Consider the following 19,276-nt stretch of genomic DNA (forward strand, 5'->3'; position numbering starts at 1 on the left):
TCTTGATTTCTTCCATCTGGCCAAATCTTTTGTTGACCTCACCTGAAATCTAAAACCTTTCAAAATAAGCCCTTCCACATCTCTTCTCTGATCCGGTCATGGTGAACGTGACTGGGAGGTCAGGAGGCTGAGATTAGTCGTGACCTCCCTCTTGGGCTTTGCCTTGGCAGTAGGTGAGGGGCTTTGAACTTGGCATCCTGACAAATTGTTATTACTGCACACCAAAAAAATCAGCTCACCCTCGTGTCTGTGGGAGGGTGTGGGGGGAAAGGCAGGGGAGATGGATTCCTTCAAAGAGCAAAGCTATTCCACACAGCACGACACCGAGACAGGAAGGTTTAACCCAAGAACCCCAAGGTAAAATCTTGACAGACACCAGCTCCTAAAATACAACCCACAAACGCTCTTAATTGAATCCTAACTGGCTCAGATGATGTGGATAGTGAAAATCACTTGAGCTTTCATTTTCAGCGGGTGAGCTGCCGACTTCTCACAAAAACTGAGTAGGGCCCAGGTTTCTGCACTGAATGACACTCACATTTTACAAATCTAGGAATAAACAAAGTCAGACTGACATGAATATTCAATCTGTAGCCCTCAAAAGACCTCACAAGGTCTTTAGGGTCATCTAACTTTGCTATCAGAGGCAACCCCTTTGACTAAGGAGGTTCTCAAAGGTATCGACCTCTGTCTGAAGAGGTAAATTTTCCTTTAATTTAAAGTTAACCCTATTCCCTGGTTTTAGCCTGGAGAAATGAAGCTATCTTCTTGATACGACAATCTGTGACAATCTTCTCTCTGTCAGGTGGTCACTGGGCTCATCTCTGTCCCTTCCCACTGTAACAGCATCTGACCCCTTTGGGCAAGCTTGACCCCACTTGAAGGAGATGAGAGACCAAAAAAGTTTTGGTGGTATCCTCCTGAGAACAAGGCTTTTCCAACCACTCAGGCAGAGAGAGGCAGACCCATAACCACCCCCGAAACCAGACAAATTCCACTTGGTAACAGAGTCTGAGTTTTTAACAGCACGGCTGTTCAACAACAAAAGCTTCAATCGGATTTTGTGTCTTCTCAGGCAGCAGAGTCAGTCAGCCTCAAGACACAAATCCAGAGGCAACCTGGCTCCTTTCAATCCAGAACTACCTTTTGCTCAGATTTTAAAGCCACAGTGGGCCATAAGATCATCTATTCTGAGCTCCATATAATATGGACCATAAAATTGCATGTTCCAATACGGAACCCAATAACTTGTGCTTGGCTAAAACCTCTGCTCCAGCAGGCATCTGCTGACAATTTGAAAATATCTGAAGAGGAAGAATCTACTACTTTCATTGGTATTTTGTCTCAACACTTAATCATTCCCACTGTTAAAGCACTGGGCCTCATTTTGAAATAAAATATGTCTGCTTGTAGGTTCCGGCCTTGGACCTCTGATAGACTACAAGGCTCTGTTGCCTCTGGGTGTTTTCTCCTGAGGATGAACTTCTGCCTTTCTTGAGGCTCCTCTTGACCTTCCTTCAGTAAGTGAAGCAGGTGGAGATGTAGCATGAGATTTGTTTTTCCTAGGCTTTTGAAATTTTTTTGTGACTTTTCACTTTTTTAGGGAGGGGACTTTCAAAATAGGTTGACCTAGCAACAGCTTGGACAACTTACAAACCAGATTTTTATTGATGCAGTCAATGCACCTGAGGGACCTAAGCAAGGAGAAGGGTGAGGGGTGAAGAGGCAAGAATTCAAACAACCCAGGAGTCTCATATCTCAGTCTAGTGTGGGTCTTTGACAATGTTTAAATGTTCCTGTTGTTTGATAATATCATCTCCTCTCTTAAAATTGTTAAGGCAGAAACTAGCTTTTCAGAGACAGTCAGAGGAAGAAGCAGTGACATGTTCAGGGCTCACAAGAGGCTTCCACTAGGGTTGTGGAAGGGCTGGAGAAGACACAGAAATCATAAGTTGATATCCTCATGGTTTGCTGAGCATGTCCCAGAAATGGTGGCTCATACACTTTCCCTTCTGGGTTTCTTCTGGCATAAACTGGCTAGTTCTCATCTCTTGCTCTCAAGGATGTCCAAATTTAACTGCAGTAGACAGGAGAGCACAGAGGGTGTTCTCAATCAAACTGATGGAGTTCACGGAGGGTGAAAAGCAGAAAGTGAATATTTGACTTCAGCTCTTAAGGCCTCACTGCCTGGCCCTGTGGTAGCACAGTCTGTAAATCTCTCCTTGCATAGTTTTCATTTTTAAGTTCTCCTCTAAAACAGAAAACCTGCATCTGGTGGAAGAATAAGCCAAGTACAACAATGGCTCACAGGGTGTGGTGGTAAAGCAGTTAAGTGTCTCATTGTGGATTAAGAACTTCGTGTTGGAGCCTTCCTCTACCTTCAGGACATTGACCACCCGCAGCAGCTTCATCCGTCAGGGGTCACCAGCAGATGGGTCATGGGATGCACAAATCAGTATTGGTGCCACCCCAGCTCAGGAGTAACTTCTGGCTTTCAGTGATGACCCCATCTCCAGCCCAGCCCAGTGGGAATGCAGAAGCTAAAGCCACAGAGACCATCCATGGGCAGCTCTCCATTGCAGTCACCAGTAGAAAGGAAGCTAAGCCTTAGAAGGGAAAACGATGAGTCAGAAAAGTCAGAAATCAGCTACAATAGGTTTTGGGAAGTCTAGAGTGGAAGGATGCAGCCTGTCCTTCACTTAACACCTTGGTTTTATTTCACAGGATCACAGAATGGTTTGGGTTGGAAGGGGCATTTTAAATCGTCTAGTTCCAACCCCCTCTGCAAGGGCAGAATCACCTCCCACTAGACCAGGTTGCTCTAAATCCCATCCAACCTGTCCTTGACCACTTCCAGAGAGGGAGCACCCCCAGCTTCCCTGGCCAACCTGTTCTGCTGTCTCACCACCCTCATTTTTGCAGAAGAGTAGTGGGGAGAGCAAACAAGGTTGCTGACCTGCTGAATTGATGTCTTCTTCACAAGCATGTTGCTGAGTGGGCAATGAGGAAAACAGGGACCTACCCAGAACTCCATGGCAACCTGATGTCATGGCCTCAGGAGATGGAAGTACTTGCATTGTCCTGCAGATGCTTGTTTGGTTGGGTTTTTTTTATCCTTCTCCAGTGGGTTACTTTGGAGACTACGTGTTCATGGGTCTGCTGAGGTGAGATAACCACACAACTCCCAGACTTCAAGCATGGGAGATGCAAAATGAAGAGGAAAATGGATTTTATGGGACTTTGGCCAACGAATTCTTCTGAGTGCAACGGCACCAATTTGTGTGAAGCATGTGAAACAGCACTAACAAGGGGAGGAAGAGGGTTTAACCTTTGTTCCAGGAGCCATAAATCACCATCCAGAGGGTGAAAAATGAGTAGCAACTCTACAGCTGTAAAATCCACCCACTATACTAGGCTGAGAAAACAGCAACATTGGAAGTAGCAAATTTCCAGAGTCCAAAAGAAGCTCAACAGCTTTCCAAAGACATTAAAGTGTCCCCAAAGCCCCTTTGGCAACTTTGGTGAGCTGCCTGACTTTCATCCTGCAGGGAAAGAAAGGGGCAGGTTATCCCCATCGTGTCCCCATTCCTGCCAGCTCAGAGGAAGGCAGAGGTTTCAGCTCATGTAAAAAAAGTGAGGGTGTGTCTTTGCTCCCACCCTGCTCATGTCCAGCCCATCAGCAGCAGCAGCAAGAAAGAAATTCTTCTCCTGACCTTTTAGTCACGGGGCCACACTCCTGCCTTGGGTGTCCCTAGTTCTGCTGTCTTTAATGAGATCCATGAATTAATGCCACCACTGGAAGCTACCATAAAGAGTCTACCAACTTCAGGGGAGGTTTTTAGTAAGGGTCACAGAATAAAATCATAGAATCACAGAATCATCCTGGCTGGAAGGGACCTCGAAGATCATCAAGTCCAACCATAACCTTAAATTCCCCAACCATAACTTGATTTACCTGCTCAGTGCTTAAATCATGTCACTAAGCACTGTATCTACATTTCTTTTAAACGCTTCCAGGGATGGTGACTCCACCACCTCCCTGGGCAGCCTGTGCCACTGTCCAACCACTCTTTGGGTAAAGAAATTCTTTCTAATATCTAGTCTAAACCTCTCCTGGTACAGCTTCAGGCCATTTCCTCTCATCCTGTCATTCATCTGGGAGAAAAGCCCAAATCCCACCTCCCTACAACCTCCTTTCAGGTAGTTGTAGAGAGCAATGAGGTCTCCCCTCAGCCTCAAGGTGTTTCACACTGCAATTCCCTGTCTGCTGCTTGAAGCTTGTGGGAACACACCAGACCTGCCTGCAGTGGTGGAGACCTTTGGTAGGTCTCCAGGTTTGGTTTTCCAAAGGTGGTTTTGCTAGAGCAGCACTTCCCTGTAATAGATGCTCAGGAAAGAAGAGAGAAGAAAGGATGAAAGGTGCATTTCAGGAACAATTTCACTGGGGTCACAAGAAGTTCTTCACTTCATGAGCCCTCAGAGGTTGGTGGGGACAGTGCTGGAGAGGGAAAGAGGTGGAAGGAAGGGCTGTTGATGGGATAGGGGGGCTAACAGGGATGTAAACGTACAACATCACACACTGGGGCACAGGTCTGGTTCTGTGGGTTTTTCTGTCTTTGGCAAGCCAGTCTCTATCCGACTGGTACTAAAGTAAGGTTGTTCTGAGGCATGAGACAATACAATGGCTTATCAATGATTAACTTCTGAGTCCTCCTATATGGAGTTCACAAAAGACAAAATGGGCTTCAGCTGTTCCCAGATGGATGTGCAGTAGAGACACCTAAACTGGGGGCAGAAGGAGCAGACGTTCCTAGGCTGCTACAGCACAAAAGGATTGAACCACTTCAGGTTTACATCAAAATACAATGGTGTAACCTGGGGCCATCCCATTTTAACCAGTTGCACTTAGCAAGCCAGTTCTGTGACAGCAAGTAACAGCAGGAGGTGGCTCTCTCCCATGCAGGCTGCTTTGTGAGCTGGTCCTCTGTGACACAAAAGCTTATGTCAAGTTTAGAGCTCCAGCCACTGCTTCCATCCCAGCTCATGCTCATGTTCTTCCAGCAAGATGTGCTGGCACCTCCCCACACATGTCATGGCATATTTTTATTAGTCCAGGCATGTGCACACGTTCTTCTTTTTTATTTTTCTATTTTACTTTTTTAAAAAATCCATGCCCTACATGTGTTTGAACCTGAAAACTTCTTGGTTTTTACAGGTTTGGATTTGTTTCTCTGAATTTAGGGCCCTATCTCTTAACAAAAACAAAATGCTGGAGTCCGATCTGTCAAATTAAAGCAAAGATTTACCAAAGGAAAATATGCTTACAAAGTAAATATAAATTAATTTAATTGGTTCCTATTATCACTTCTATTGGAGCCTGCAAGTATAATCTGGTGCTGAAGTAATTAATTGGGTGTGAAGTTGCTACTGTGCCAAAACTCACTTGTAGGGAATGAAACTCCTAGACTTCTTGGTCTGACTGTTACCTGCAGCCTCTTGGCTTTCTTATTTTGCAGAGCAGAGCAAGTCACAGCGCCAGGTTGTGCAGTGGAAGGCCCAGATAAATGCCTGGCTTTGTGTTCCCAGGACGGGGTGGTTACGACTACAGGCGTTTTTTCCCACCCAGGTCAGGTCGAGATGGGTTTTGAAGGGGAAGTCAGTGGGCAGGTTTAGCACTGCTGGGATGGCAGGCACTTATTTTTGTGGTTTTCCGTGGCTTAATATAGTCTTGATTTTAATAGCTCTGTTTTTTCCCCCTCCCTGCTCTGGCTCTGCAAGAAAGGAGCTTTGTCTGGTGGTTTGCAGAGATGGGGGGGGGGAGTGGAGGATGCTGTGGTGGCACAGGTCTGTTCAGCAGCAGCAGCAATGAGAGTCACCAGCCATGGTGTTTTGTTCCATTTGGCCGGGACAGTTGCTCACCCAAGCTGGGAATTAGCTCAGGCAGACCATCTGGATCAAAAAATAGGCCAGGCTCCAGCAATGCAGAGATTTTGAGATCCTGACATGTCCCAAGCTGTTGCTCAGCTGCTGCGATGGGAGCAAACAGGAGAGATGGCTCTTCCTGGTGCTTCTCCTCACCTCCTGCACCTCTGGGCTCCTGGGTCCTTCCCATGCTTCTCTCCAGCCTCTTGTGGCACCTGGCTTCTTCTCCCCATGCTTCTCTCCAGCCTCCTGTGCCACCTTCCAGCTGCTGTCATCTGCCACTTCAAGAAAGTCCCTTTTCCTCCATGGCAACATTTGCAAGTGGAGCTGGGCACTGCTCTCAAATTTACCCTCAAATTTACCCCTCACCTCAGCTTGCAGCATCTCCAAACAAGAGGAGTCTCTCTTATTTTGCAATTTTGTTCTGTTCCCAAATCCCACTCTTCTCTGCAGTGGGTAAATACGGAGCCAAGCTCAGGAATTCAGCCTACAACTCACTTGTTTCCTTTGTCTCCACTGTGTCCAAAGCAAGCAGGACTGGAGCTGCCAAACTCCCCCAGGAAAGCGGGTGTGAGGTTGAGAAGGTGCTTGGTGAGAGGTGCTGGATGTTCACCACAGGGTCCAGGCTGTCTTTAAGACACAGAAGCAAAAATCAGTTCCAACCACACCTTCTTCTGCACCCCCCTCCCTCCATGCACCTCCTGCCTGTGAGGTCTCACAGACAGCTTGCCAAGACATGGCTTTTGGGGGCTGCTTGGAGACACATGAAATGATTTTAGAGGGACAAGCCAACACCAAAACCACAAGGACTTTGGGGTGATTACTGCCCATCCAAAGCCCTGACCAAAGCTAGAAATAGGCTTTGGTGGTGACAAGACTTCACAGGCTGGGACACCAGCTCTGCTCCCTGGAGTCTGCAGTGAAAACAGCCAAGACAAAAGAAATGCTGCTATTATTAGAGCTAATGAAAACGCTGATAAAAACCTTCAGAAAGAAAAAGAAAAAAAGGCTTTCTGAGCAAAAGCCCAATCTTAGTAGGAACAGCTTGATCACTGTTTTCCAATCTTTTCCTTCCAGGGAGAGCAGAGCTGAGCCCTTATCTTCTGTCCTTTTAAAGTAGCATCAGTGTTCTGGTTTTTATTACAAGGTTTGATTTGTTTAAAATTATGCAGGTTTTGGTTTGTGAATCTTATTTCTATCCACTTCTCCTTCTCTCTCTCTCTCTCTCTCTAAATATTTATATATGTATTTAACCAAAAAAACCTTATTCTTAAATACAGATTCCAAGAAGGACCAACATCTTCTTTAAGGTGTCTGAAGATTTTTTGCTCCATTCCCAGCCCTGCCAAGACCTCCTTTGTGCATCCTTGAGCCCCTTCCTTGGTTTTCTTGTATCTACAGATTTGACTAGTGCAATTCAACATCACTGGTGGGACAGAGTTAAAGTAACTCCTGCTCACAAGACACATGGATTCTCCTGGAGGTCAGGTACTCAGGAAAATGTCCATCTTGTGGGAAACATGATCACAGGAGTTTGACTTGTTTTGGGGAGAAAACTCCGGGACAAGGAACAGGGAGCAGGAACCAAGCTCTCCCAGGGTGGTGCAGACGCATCCCAGTGCAAAGATACTCCAGACACAAGGGTCTGCCCCACCAGCCAAAGCCCTCAGACCCCAGGGGATCACAGAGGGGGGTGCATTTCCAAGGATAGCACTTCCCTGTGAAGCCCTGACAGACACCAGGGGAGGAAAAACCCCCGGACTGCCCCAGGTAGCCTCACTGTGAACCGCCAGGGCTGGGAATGATCGTGGCTCACGGGCCAGCCCAGGCTGGGGAACCTCATAAATCATGTGGAAGTGCAGAGTTATGAGTTTCCTCAGACAAACACCAGTAATTGCAGTGTGCTCTGATTGCTGGTGCGAAGCCATGTAACTCGTTTCTGAGCCTGGGAGGGGGAGGTGCTGGATGGGGTGCTGCAATTTGGCGTGTTGTGGGGGGGGGGTGATGCAGACAGACTAACACCCCCCCCCCCCAAGGAAGTGCAGAGCTGGAGCTCAGATGAACATCATTCCCTGCCAGCTCTGCCTTGGAGTTAGCAACCTTGGCACCAAAAATTCCTAGCCCTGCAAATTGTCTGAATGTGCCCAGTTTTGCTCCTTTTTTGGGGCCAGGACTTCCCAGCAAAGCAAAAAAGCAGCTCAGACCCGGGGAGGGGCGGGAAGGTGGGGGAAGCATCAATGGGAGCTCAATCTGCAGAGGGCAATTACTCAGTGGTGCAAACGCTCCAGGGCCGGGTCTTTTGTAGTAAAGCAACCCTTATGATCACTCCACACCCCGGAGGAGTGAGTCAGAATAAAAATAATTAAATATGTTAATAATTATCAGGGCCCCCTTTGATTAAAACAAATCAAGCTTGCGGAGCGCACGCCAGGAGGAACGTGGAGGTTTGCAGGGCTTGGCTCCCAACCAGGAGCTGATAGCAAAAGTGGACATGGTACCTGGGTTGGAAGTCAAAGGAGCATGATGGAAAGCTGGAGAGCAACCCAACTGGAGGTGTCGAGGGTGGCCAGGTCCCTCCTGTAGCAGTTGCCCCCCATCCTGGATCCCAACACGCAGCCCCAAGGCCAGAGATGAAATGCAACGCTGGAGATGTCACATCTCCACACCTCAGCCCACCCAAGTGGGAGACCCAGTAGATTTTGGACAGCTGGTCCAGGAACCAGCATCGTATGAAATGCCGAGGGAAGGTGAGAGGAAATGTTTGGAAGGCAAAAAAAACCATTACATACAATTAATTACACCCTGAAGTGAGTTTATTCAGGAGCCCCGGGCACACAATGGGTGGAAGAGGGCACTGCTGAAGGAGGATTGAGATCTCGTGGGGGTTTTGTTGGGCTTTTGAGGTGCCCAGAGGAAAGCCAGGCTTGTGGCTTGGCCACTTCAGTGTGGTGATTACAGGGTGAAGCCAAGCAACAAAAGGGCTTTGCTGTGCTAACCCTTGCCTGGTCCTGTTTGAGATGGGAATGTGGTGGACACTGTACTGAGCTTGGAAGACAACGGCAAAAGCATTTCAGAAGAGGTGGGCCTGCCAAAACAAGTGGCTCCTCTGCTCCCTGCTCTACGTGGGGCACTTGTCCCCACTCTCCTTGGAGCCAAAGGCAGCATCTGCACCCTTTGGGCTTTCTGGCTGGCACTGGTCTGCTCAGATGCTGGAGATTCTGAACTTTTGGCCAAGGGAGGAGATGGTGCTGGGGTGGTGCTCGGGCAGGAGAGCGTAGAGCTCCTTTACTGGGCTGGAATGTGGCCAAGGGCAGACAAGCAGCAGTCTGGAGATGCCTTTCTAGGGCTGTTTTGATCTCTCAAGTGTACGGGTGATAAGAATCAGGGCCTGACACGCTGGGAGGGCATTTACAGACCGAGCGAAACGCGCCCGTGGATTGGGAGGGTGAGTTTGCCCTGTATCCTGCTCAGGATCAGAGATGCTCTAGGGAACAAATACCAAAACCTACTGACATGCTGTGTTTCCCACATGGGTGGGTACTGCAGCCCCACACTGCACCCGTGCGTGTCACACCACACGCACATTAGAGACAGGCTGGCTGCCAGGAGCTGAAGATCTATCCGCCCCAGCTTCACCACAGCTTTTGAAGGTGAGCTCTAGGTTAAGTGAAGTTGCAACCATTGCAGTATTTCAACCTGGAGAGCTGTGTCCAGTTCTGGAGCCCTCAAAACAAGAAAGAGATGGACCTGTTGGAGCAAGTCCAGAGGAGGCCACATAGATGATCTAAGGGCTGGAGTAGCTCTGCTCTGGAGCCAGGCTGGGAGAGTTGGGGTGTTCAGCCTGGAGAAGAGAAGGCTCCAGGGAGACCTGAGAGCACCTTCCAGTGCCTGAAGGGGCTCCAGGAAAGCTGGGGAGGGACTCATGACAAAGGTATGAAGTGATAGGACAAGCAAGAATAGCTTTAAACTGGAAGAGGGGAGATTTAGGTCAGACACGAGGAAGAAATTCTTGACTATAAGGGCAGTGAGACCCTGGCCCAGGCTGCCCAGGGAAGCTGTGGCTGCCCCATCCCTGGCAGTGTTGAAGGGCAGGTTGGATGGGGCTTGGAGCAGCCTGGACTGCTGGGAGGTGTCCCTGCCCTTGCAGGGGGGTTGGAACTGGATGATCTTGAAGGTCCCTTCCAGCCCAAACTATTCTGTGATTCTGTGATTCTATCTATGATTGCATGAGCAGACACAGCATCCCAAAACATCTTTATTCTCAGGATGGAGCTCACATGTAACACAGGACTTCAGCTGTCCTCTCTGCATGGGGCTGAGTGTTCCAGCTCATGAGCAGATGCAGATTTTCCACTGAATAGCAACCACTTTTGGGACAATCTGTGAGCACACAGCAAGATGACCCAACTACTGGGAAAGGAACACAAGGAAAAAAACAAAACAACCCAGGGATGTTGGGGAACTGATGGGGAACCTGAAGGGGATTCAAGGCAGCCCCCTCCTCCCTGGAGATCAACAGGGCACTGGAACTACTGCCTCTTCCTCAGCTCAAAAGGGTCCCAAAGACAGGCAGGAGTGGACACTACCAGCAAGCAGGACACAGTTCTCAGACTTTTTCTTCCCACCCCTGGAGAAGGGGCATGCAGAGAGAGAGTAGCCACCACCAACACCTTCTGCCACGTGGTCTGTGTCCTTTACTTTGCATCTTCCTGCCCTGCTTATAAAACAAGCAATTTCTTTGTGGTGCTTTTCAGGGGGGGGGGAACATAAAACACATTTGCTCTTAGTTTATTTTTTAAAAGCTCAATTCAAGGCAGGGAGAGGAAAGGGCACGTTTAGCTAACAGGGGGAGCACAGTGTGCTTGAATTGCTCCTTCTTGTCCCAAAGTACCTCCCTGGCTCCTTGGAAAGGCAACAAAATAAAACAAAGAGGGGTTCAGCAATGCAGAAATGCAGTGTATGAAGCAGCAGCTCCTTGACACACGGTTGGAGCTGTGCAGCTGGGGAGCAGACACGCGTTTTGGGAAGATACTTGGCCAGCTGTGAGCCCATATCCAGGGTAACTGCGCCACCTCATGGTCCGAGGAGCTCGGGAGTGGGAAGTGAGACTCGCCTTCCCTCAAAGTCATCTTCAGAGCCTCCCCTGAGAAAAGCTGCAGCAGCTTTATTCCCTGTAGTGAAGCCAGCGGGAGGGGATTTCATCCATGTGTTACTGCCTTGCATTGGAAACGGTCCCAGTAGTCTCCAACGGAACTACTATTCCTTCTAAAACAATGACTAAGAGCTGGAGGTGTCTTTGGATACAGATGCCCCCTGCTTGTGCTGGGACTGCTCCTCAGAGCACATGCATCACTTCTTCATCATCATTTCATGGCCGTAAAGCTCATCAGAGGGGCTGGAGCAGCTCTGCTCTGAAGACAGGCTGGGAGAGCTGGGGTGTTCAGCCTGGAGAAGAGAAGGCTCCAGGGAGACCTGAGAGCACCTTCCAGTGCCTGAAGGGGCTCCAGGAAAGCTGGGGAGGGGCTTGGGACAAGGGCAGGGAGGGACAGGATGAGGAGGAAAGGTTTCAAGCTGAAGGAGGGAAGATTTAGATTGGATATTGGGAAGAAATTATTCACTATGAGAGTGGTGAGACACTGGCACAGGTTGCCCAGGAAAGCTGTAGAAGCCTCATCCCTGGACAAGGTTGGGGCCAGGTTGGATGGGGCTCCCTCCCATGCAGGGAGGGTTGGAACTAGATAATATTTAAGGTCCCTTCTAATCCAAACCATTCTGTGATTCTATGATTCTTCATCTAGTCCTGCTTTAAGAGACCCAGTGCTTGTGTCTCCTGCTGATTCTCTGCAGATGTGAGCCTGCAGCCCAGAAGATCCCATCCTGAAGAAGGGCTGTCCCAGATTATCATGCCCTGCTTCCCTTTCCTTTGATCCACTCAATATAATCTCTCCCATTTGGCACTCTGGGCAGTCCTTCTTTTAGCCTCCTGTCCTCACCCTTCTCACACTTGCAGCCGACTCTTGGCCATGTCTCTCATGAGCTGTCACTTGGGCATTCACGCCTGGATTTTCCTGGTTTTTGCCTCTGAAGAGGTGGGAAGAGTTTTCACTGACTGAAGTCCAGCACAGGACAGTCACCTAGTGTTCTTCTGCAGTGAAAAGGGAGAGTGGGGTATCAGCAGGGGCTAGGCAAGCCCACCACAAGCTGCCTGTCTAATATAGTCCTACAGCTGCCCTCTGGAAATGCCTCACTTTGTTCCAGTGAGAGTCTACTCAACTATGTTTGTTCAAAGCCCTTGGGTGGACCTGATTTCCAAGGTACACATGTCCTTTCTGCCTCCTGCTGTCCTCAGTGAGGAGCACCTCCACCTTTTTTCCATTTCATCCTCCTGCTGCTTCTGCAACCAGCTGCATTGCTGAGTCCTTGAGCTTAACTCCATCCTAATTACACAAGGAGAGACTGTCTGAAAATCTCACTGGCTTCTTCCCTCATCTCTGCCTCGTGGTGCACAGTCAATACTCTCCAGCTCTCCTGCTGTCTCCCCCTCACCCATGCTGAGCAGATTGCATTTCCATGGATCAATTCCCTTCGCCTCATTGATCCAACACCAGTCCTTGTCTGCAGGGAGGTAACAATAAAGATCATCTTTAATTTATGACCATGTCACACAGACTGGATGTTTATCACTGGGTAGTTCCTAGCCCCATAAAACACATGTGAAGTGCAAGCAGAATAAGAAATGCTTTGGAGATCTGATGTATCCTCATCTAGATACAGCTTTTTATTATTATTTTTTTTAAAGACTTTCCCCTCCCAGCATCTGTTCATAAGAAAAGGCTTTTGGGAGAAGATGCAGGTTGCAGCAATGGGTTTGGAGCCATTCTGATCCTTGTTCTGCCTTGTCTTCCTCATCCCTGTTACCCATCACCTCTCATTTTCTCCTGGTACTTACCTGCTTTCATTGAGCACTGCTGTGGGGTGGGAGCTGAATGCTGGGCTCTGATGTGGTGCTACAGCTGCCTGGGGGTGAAGGCCACTCCTACAGGAAGAGGATTCAGCTTGGGGAAAAGGTTTTTTACCTGCTGTGTTTGGAAATGCTGTCCCAGGAATCACCAGGTATCAAGTTCCTCCTATCAGGCCAATGTATTAAAAGATGTGGGTGACTTGTAGTTTGGAAATCTCATCTCTGGTTTGACCCAAAATGTGACAGAGAGCCAGGACAAAACACTTATGAAGTCCAGATGTAGCTGTTCTTCTGTACAAAGAGTTTACCAGGAAGGAGTTGGGGAAACAACCAAAATGCAGCCAAGGGAACTTATTTCAAGCCATTTGAGAAGCTGCTTGTAAACGTTACTCAAAATCTTTTCTGTGTCCTTGCCTTCAGCATCCACCCTAGGTATGATCTCCCACTCTGAATTCAGTGGTTCTTACTGGAAAGAAGAATTGGGGAAAGTTCTAAAGGAGAGAGGAGTGAGTGATTCCTTGACTGCTGCCAAACTGCTTGACTTCATGCTTCAGCCAAGCAGTGAGATGCAAGGTGTCCTTGGAAAGCTGGAGATGTCAGCCCTGAGGGAATGTGATCCAATAAAACCCATCCTGCTCCCTCCCCATCTCTTTCCCTGCCAGCTTCAGGACAAAGCTCCCAAATGCACTTCATATGCAGGAAGGGACAGAACTAAACAAACCCATAACAAGACGAAACATTGGGACCTGTGTGGCTCATCTTACCAGAACATCTTCTAGAGCAGGCACTTAAGTATCTCAGTTGTCTTTATGCCAGGTCTTTATGTTCTTATGTCTTTCTGAGCATGGCCAAGGCCTGATGGCCAGGTGAGGTGGAAGGGTCTGTACCTCTGTCATAATTCTCTGTTGCTTTCCAGAACAGGTTGGTCACGTCCATCCTTGTCACCAGGAAGGCTCTCTGGCCTGGGCAACTAGAGGACTGTTTGGGACTGCTTGGTCTTGGCCAAAACTGTTCCAGAGATGTTGCATAAAATCGAGATAAGACAGTGTCACATCTCCAGTTGTCTGAGCAGCCAGGGATCAGGTGAGGAGAGCCAAATCCCTGCTGGAATTAAATCTTGCCAGGGATGTTAAGAACAATAAGAAAAGCTTCTTTAGCTATGCTGGGGAGAAAAGGACAACCAAGGACAGTGTAGGCCCTCTCCTGAGGGAAACGGGCAAGGTAGCAACACTGGATATTGAGAAGGCTGAGGTCCTCAATGACTTCTTTGCTTCAGTCTTCTCTGGCAAGTGCTCCAACCTCAACTCAAAGGCCACAACAGGTGAAAGCAGGGACTGGGAGAATGAATGACCCCCCACTGTGGGTGTAGAGCAGGTTTGTGATCATCTAAAGAACCTGAAGGTACATAAATCTATGGGACCTGATGGGATTCACCCACGGGTGAATGGCAGGTGAGGTGGCGGGTGAGGGAGCTGGCAGATGGAATTGCTAAGCCTCTCTCCATCATATTTAAGAGGTCATGGCAGTCTGGTGAGGTTCCCGCTGATTGAAAAAAAGGGAACATAGCCCCTATTTTTAAAAAGGGGGAAAAGAAAGACCCAGGGAACTACAGGCTGGTCAGTCTCACCTCTGTGCCTGGCAAAGTCATGGAGCAGATCCTCCTGGAAAGTCTGCTAAGGCACATGGAAAATTAAGAGGTGACTGGTGACAGCCAACGTGGCTTCACTGAGGGCAAGTCACGCCTGACCAACCTGGTGGCCTTCTACAACAAGGCTACAGAGATGGTGGATGGTGGCAGAGCAACTGATGTCATCTACCTGGATTTGTGCAAGGGGTTTGACACTGTCCCACATGACATCCTGGTCTCCAAACTGACAAGGCATGGAATTGACAGATGGACCACTCGGTGGATAAGAGATTGGCTGGATGGCCACACCCAGAGAGTTTTGTCAATGGCTCAATGTCCAAACGGAGGCAGGTGACGAGTGGTGTCCCTCAAGGGTCAGTGCTGGGACCTGTGCTGTTTGACATCTTTGTTGGAGACATGGGCAGTGGGATTGAGTGTTTCCTCAGCAAGTTTGCTGATGATCCCAAGCTGTGTGGTGTGGTTGACACCCAAGAGGGAAGGGCTGCCATCCAGAGGGACTTTGACAGGCTGGAGAGAAGAGCCAGTGCCAAACTCATGAAGTTCAACAAGGCCAAGTGCAGGATCCTGCACCTGGGTCAGCACAACCCCAGGCACAAATAGAGGCTGCGGGAAGAATGGCTGGAGAGCAGCCCTGAGGAGAAGGACTTGGGGGTGGGAGGAGATGAGAAGCTGGACATGAGCCACCAGTGAGGGCTGGAGCCCAGAGGGACAATTGTGTCCTGGGCTGCATCACAAGAAGTGGGGCCAGCAGGGCCAGGGAGGGGATTCTGCCCCTCTGCTCTGCTCTCCTGAGACCCCCTGGAGTGTTGTGTCCAGCCCTGGAGCCCTCAGCACAAGAAAGATATAGACCTGTTGGAGAGGGTCCAGAGAAGGGCCACCAAGACAATCACAGGGTTGGAGTAGCTCTGCTCTGGAGACAGGCTGAGGGAGTTGGGGTGTTCAGCCTGGAGAAGAGAAGGCTCCAGGGAGACCTGAGAGCACCTTCCAGTGCCTGAAGGGGCTCCAGGAAAGCTGGGGAGGGGCTTTTCAGCAGAGAAGATAGTGATAGGATAAGGGGTGATGGTTTGAAACTGAGAGAGGGGAGATTTAGGTCAGATATTAGGAAGAAATTCTTCACTCTCAGGGTGCTGAGGAACTGGAATGGGTTGCCCAGGGAGGTTGTTGATGCCCCAGCCCTGGAGGTTTTTAAGGCCAGATTGGATCAGGTTTTGTGCCACCTGGTCTAGTGGTTCCCTGCTCATGGCAGGGGGGAACTGGATGATCTTTGAGGTCCCTTCCCACCTTAATGATTCTGTGTGTCAACTCTGTCTTCCAGGACTTGTCATGCATTTAAATACCACAACCCCTTTTGATCAACGTCGATCTTTTCTGCTCTAGGATGGTCAAACAGAGGAACAGAGATGTTAAGTGTGTTACCTTCCCCTTAGAGTGGAAAGGCATCCCTTTGCAATTCAGAGCAGCACCCAGTCCTATGCCAGGGTTTGTTGCTGACCTGAATCATAACATGGAAAGCAAACAGAATAAACAAGGCAAGGTGAAAAGGGATTTGCACTCAAACACACACCAGTTTTAGGTGCAGGTTTTCCATTAGTGGGAGCAGGTAAAGAGAGAGGAGAGAGCCACATATCCCCCTCTTCTCTGCTTTGTTGTTTGGAGATGTGGTATCAGACCCAGGGACCAGCCCGAGCTCTGGATCCCACCTTCTCTTCCTGCACTTACTGGTTTTAAACTCAGACTGAGTGTGCTGTCATGTGAGTTCAGAAGATATACTGGTCATACTTGCCAGCCCCAGAATTTATATCACAGAGCTGTTTGTCAAAGCCCCACCTATCCCATGCAGCACTTCCCTTCTGATAATTCCTACCCAGATAGAGATAAATAATGGAAAGGGGACAAAATGCTCTAATTCTCACTATTATCTTGAGGGTGGCCTGTTAAAACATGAACTCTCTGATATTTTCTTCCAATCTCCTCCCCTAAGATATTCCTCTGAGCATCCCTGGAATTTCCTTGCACTTGGACACTGCCCTGAATTGTTGTGGGAACACGGTGAAACTGGGAAGGTGTCATTTGGTCTTGAAAGCTTCATGGTTTTGTCAGGAATGGATAAAAACATGGAGTGGTGAGCTGCAAAAAGGAAAAGCAATGAAGATTTGTTGGGAGTCTTGCTGAGTTTATCTGTTCATTGTAATGGTGAAGAGATTATAACCCTGAGACTTCAGGTTCCTCCTCAAAGCCTGTCCAGGGCATGCTCATGCCTGTCCAAGAAGGAGGAAGTTCTCTTAGGGCAAGAACTGGATTTTAAAGTGACATTAATGGCAAAAAGGTATTTTGGAGCAGGTTTCAAATCTCAGGCAAATGGCAGTGGCCTCCACTGCAGCCCTGGGATGGCCAAAGTCACAAGTCAAAAGCACCCACAGCTTCTCTGGGCAGCCTGTTCCAGTGTCTCACCACCCTCACAGTGAAAAATCTATTTCTAATATCTAATCTACATCTCCCCTCTTTCAGCTTAAAATCATTCCCCTTTCTCCTGTAAAAAGTCCCTCACCAGCTTTTTTGTAGCCTCTTCAGGTCCTGGAAGGTGCTCTAAGATCTACCCAGAGTCTTCTCTTCTCCAGGCTGAACAACCCTAGCTCTCACAGCTTGTCTCAAAAGAGGGGTGTGGTACCAGAGGAGGCAACCAGCTCTCTCCCAGAGGATAGGCAACCACAACTCTCATAATTTTATCTAGTCCCTGGCTCTTGGCCTGCACAGCTTAGGCATCATCTGACCTGTTTTTCAACCTGTAGCCACCTCACATCTTGGAGAACAGGAGCTTGGAGTCAACATCTGCACCTGATCAAATGGGTTACTCCTTCCCACCATTCTCATGTCTGACGTGGTGCCTTGCTCAGACACCCTGAGCTTTACACAATGTCCCACAGCCCTTTGTGCTGGCCCCAGGGTCCTTTCAAGGCATTGCTGCTCTTAGTCCACAGGCCTCGTACATGTGTATGAGATGCAAGGAGAAGAAACCCCCTAGAAACAAGGAAAAAAGGGAGATGGGAAGGGGATGAGAATCAAAATGTCAGAGTAGACAATGTGTGCTCTGAAATAGGAGTGATGATGGATGACAACAGGTGTCTTACTCCCATTCTGATACTGGAAAACCAGACTCTTATCTCAGTGATAAACAGAAGATATTCATAGAATCACAGAATCACTAAGGTTGGAAGGGACCTCAAAGATCATCCAGTTCCAACCCCCCTGCCATGAGCAGAGAACCCCACCACTAGACCAGGTGGCACAAAACCTCATCCAACCTGGCCTTAAAAACCTCCAGGGATGGGGCATCAACAACCTCCCTGGGCAACCCATTCCAGCTCCTCAGCACCCTGAGAGTGAAGCATTTCTTCCTAATATCTGACCTAAATCTCCCCTCTCTCAGTTTCAAACCATCACCCCTTGTCCCATCACTATCTTCTCTGCTGAAAAGCCCCTCCCCAGCTTTCCTGGAGCCCCTCCAGGCACTGGAAGCAAACCCAAAACCCTAGAAGGCAAAGTCCCGAGCAGGTTTGGTCACAGCTTGATTCCCACCCTGGCCTCTCCTGTTCCGCAGGGGAAGCTGCTCACCCAGCAGACTGTGAGGTCAGCAGGACATCTAGTGGCAAAAATCCCACAAAACCACGCAGGGACACACGAGGTGCTTTGCTCCATCTCACGGACAGCTCCGCTGCTGCACAGAAAAAGATCTGCTTGGGAGCTCCAGGCTGTATTTTTAACTGATTTGTTGCAATATGTATTGGAATGATGGTTTCCTCAACCTCCCAAAGCCCAGGTTTTAGAGAGATAAAACACTTGTGCTTCCTGCCTGCCCCCAGTCTCCCAGGGTGATGTTCATCCTGACTGTCTCTTGCTTTCTGAGGAGCTGGAGATACTGGTATTGGGTCTGTTTCTGGTTAGGCTTTTTGTTCATGCGCTCATGGCAGGGCGGTTGGAACCTGATGATCTTTAAGGTCCCTCCCAACCTTCACCATTCTGGGATCCTATGAAGGTTTCTCTATGCCATTGCTGGTGGGCTGATCAATGTGATCATAGAATGCCAGACTGGTGTAGGTTGGAAGGGACCTTAAAGATCATCAGGTTCCAACCCCCCTGCATGGGCAGGGACACCTCCCAGCAGCCCAGGCTGCTCCAAGCCCCATCCAACCTGCCCTTCAACACTGCCAGGGATGGGGCAGCCACAGCTTCCCTGGGCAACCTGGGCCAGGGTCTCACCACTCTCACAGGACAGAACTTCTTCCTCATGTCCAACCTGAATCTCCCCTCTTTAAGCTTCAAACCATTGCCTCTTGTCCTCTCAGTGCACATCCATGTAAAAAGCCCTACCCCAGCTTTCTTGTAGGCCCCTTCAGATACTGGAAAGTTGCTACAAGGTCACTACAGAACCTCCTCTTCTCTAGGCTGAACAACCCCAACTTCCTCAGCCTGTCTTCACAGGGGAGCTGCTCCAGCCCTCTGATCATCTTGGTGGCCTCCTCTGGACATGCTCAAGAAGTTCTGTGTCCTTCAATGGGATCTTGTTATACAGCTCAGAAATACTGTTCATTTTTTTTTTCATCTGTTCATCACAAATATGTTTTTTGTTAAGAGCTTTTCAGATTTTGGCTTTGGTGGCACCAGGTTTTGCTTAAACACTCACATTACCTATTGTGTTGAACATCTCTGTGCAGCTGCTCCATTTGGTCCAGGTCTGTTCTCCACTG

Source organism: Apus apus, chromosome 1 (assembly GCF_020740795.1).
Source record: "Apus apus isolate bApuApu2 chromosome 1, bApuApu2.pri.cur, whole genome shotgun sequence".
Classification (NCBI taxonomy): domain Eukaryota; kingdom Metazoa; phylum Chordata; class Aves; order Apodiformes; family Apodidae; genus Apus; species Apus apus.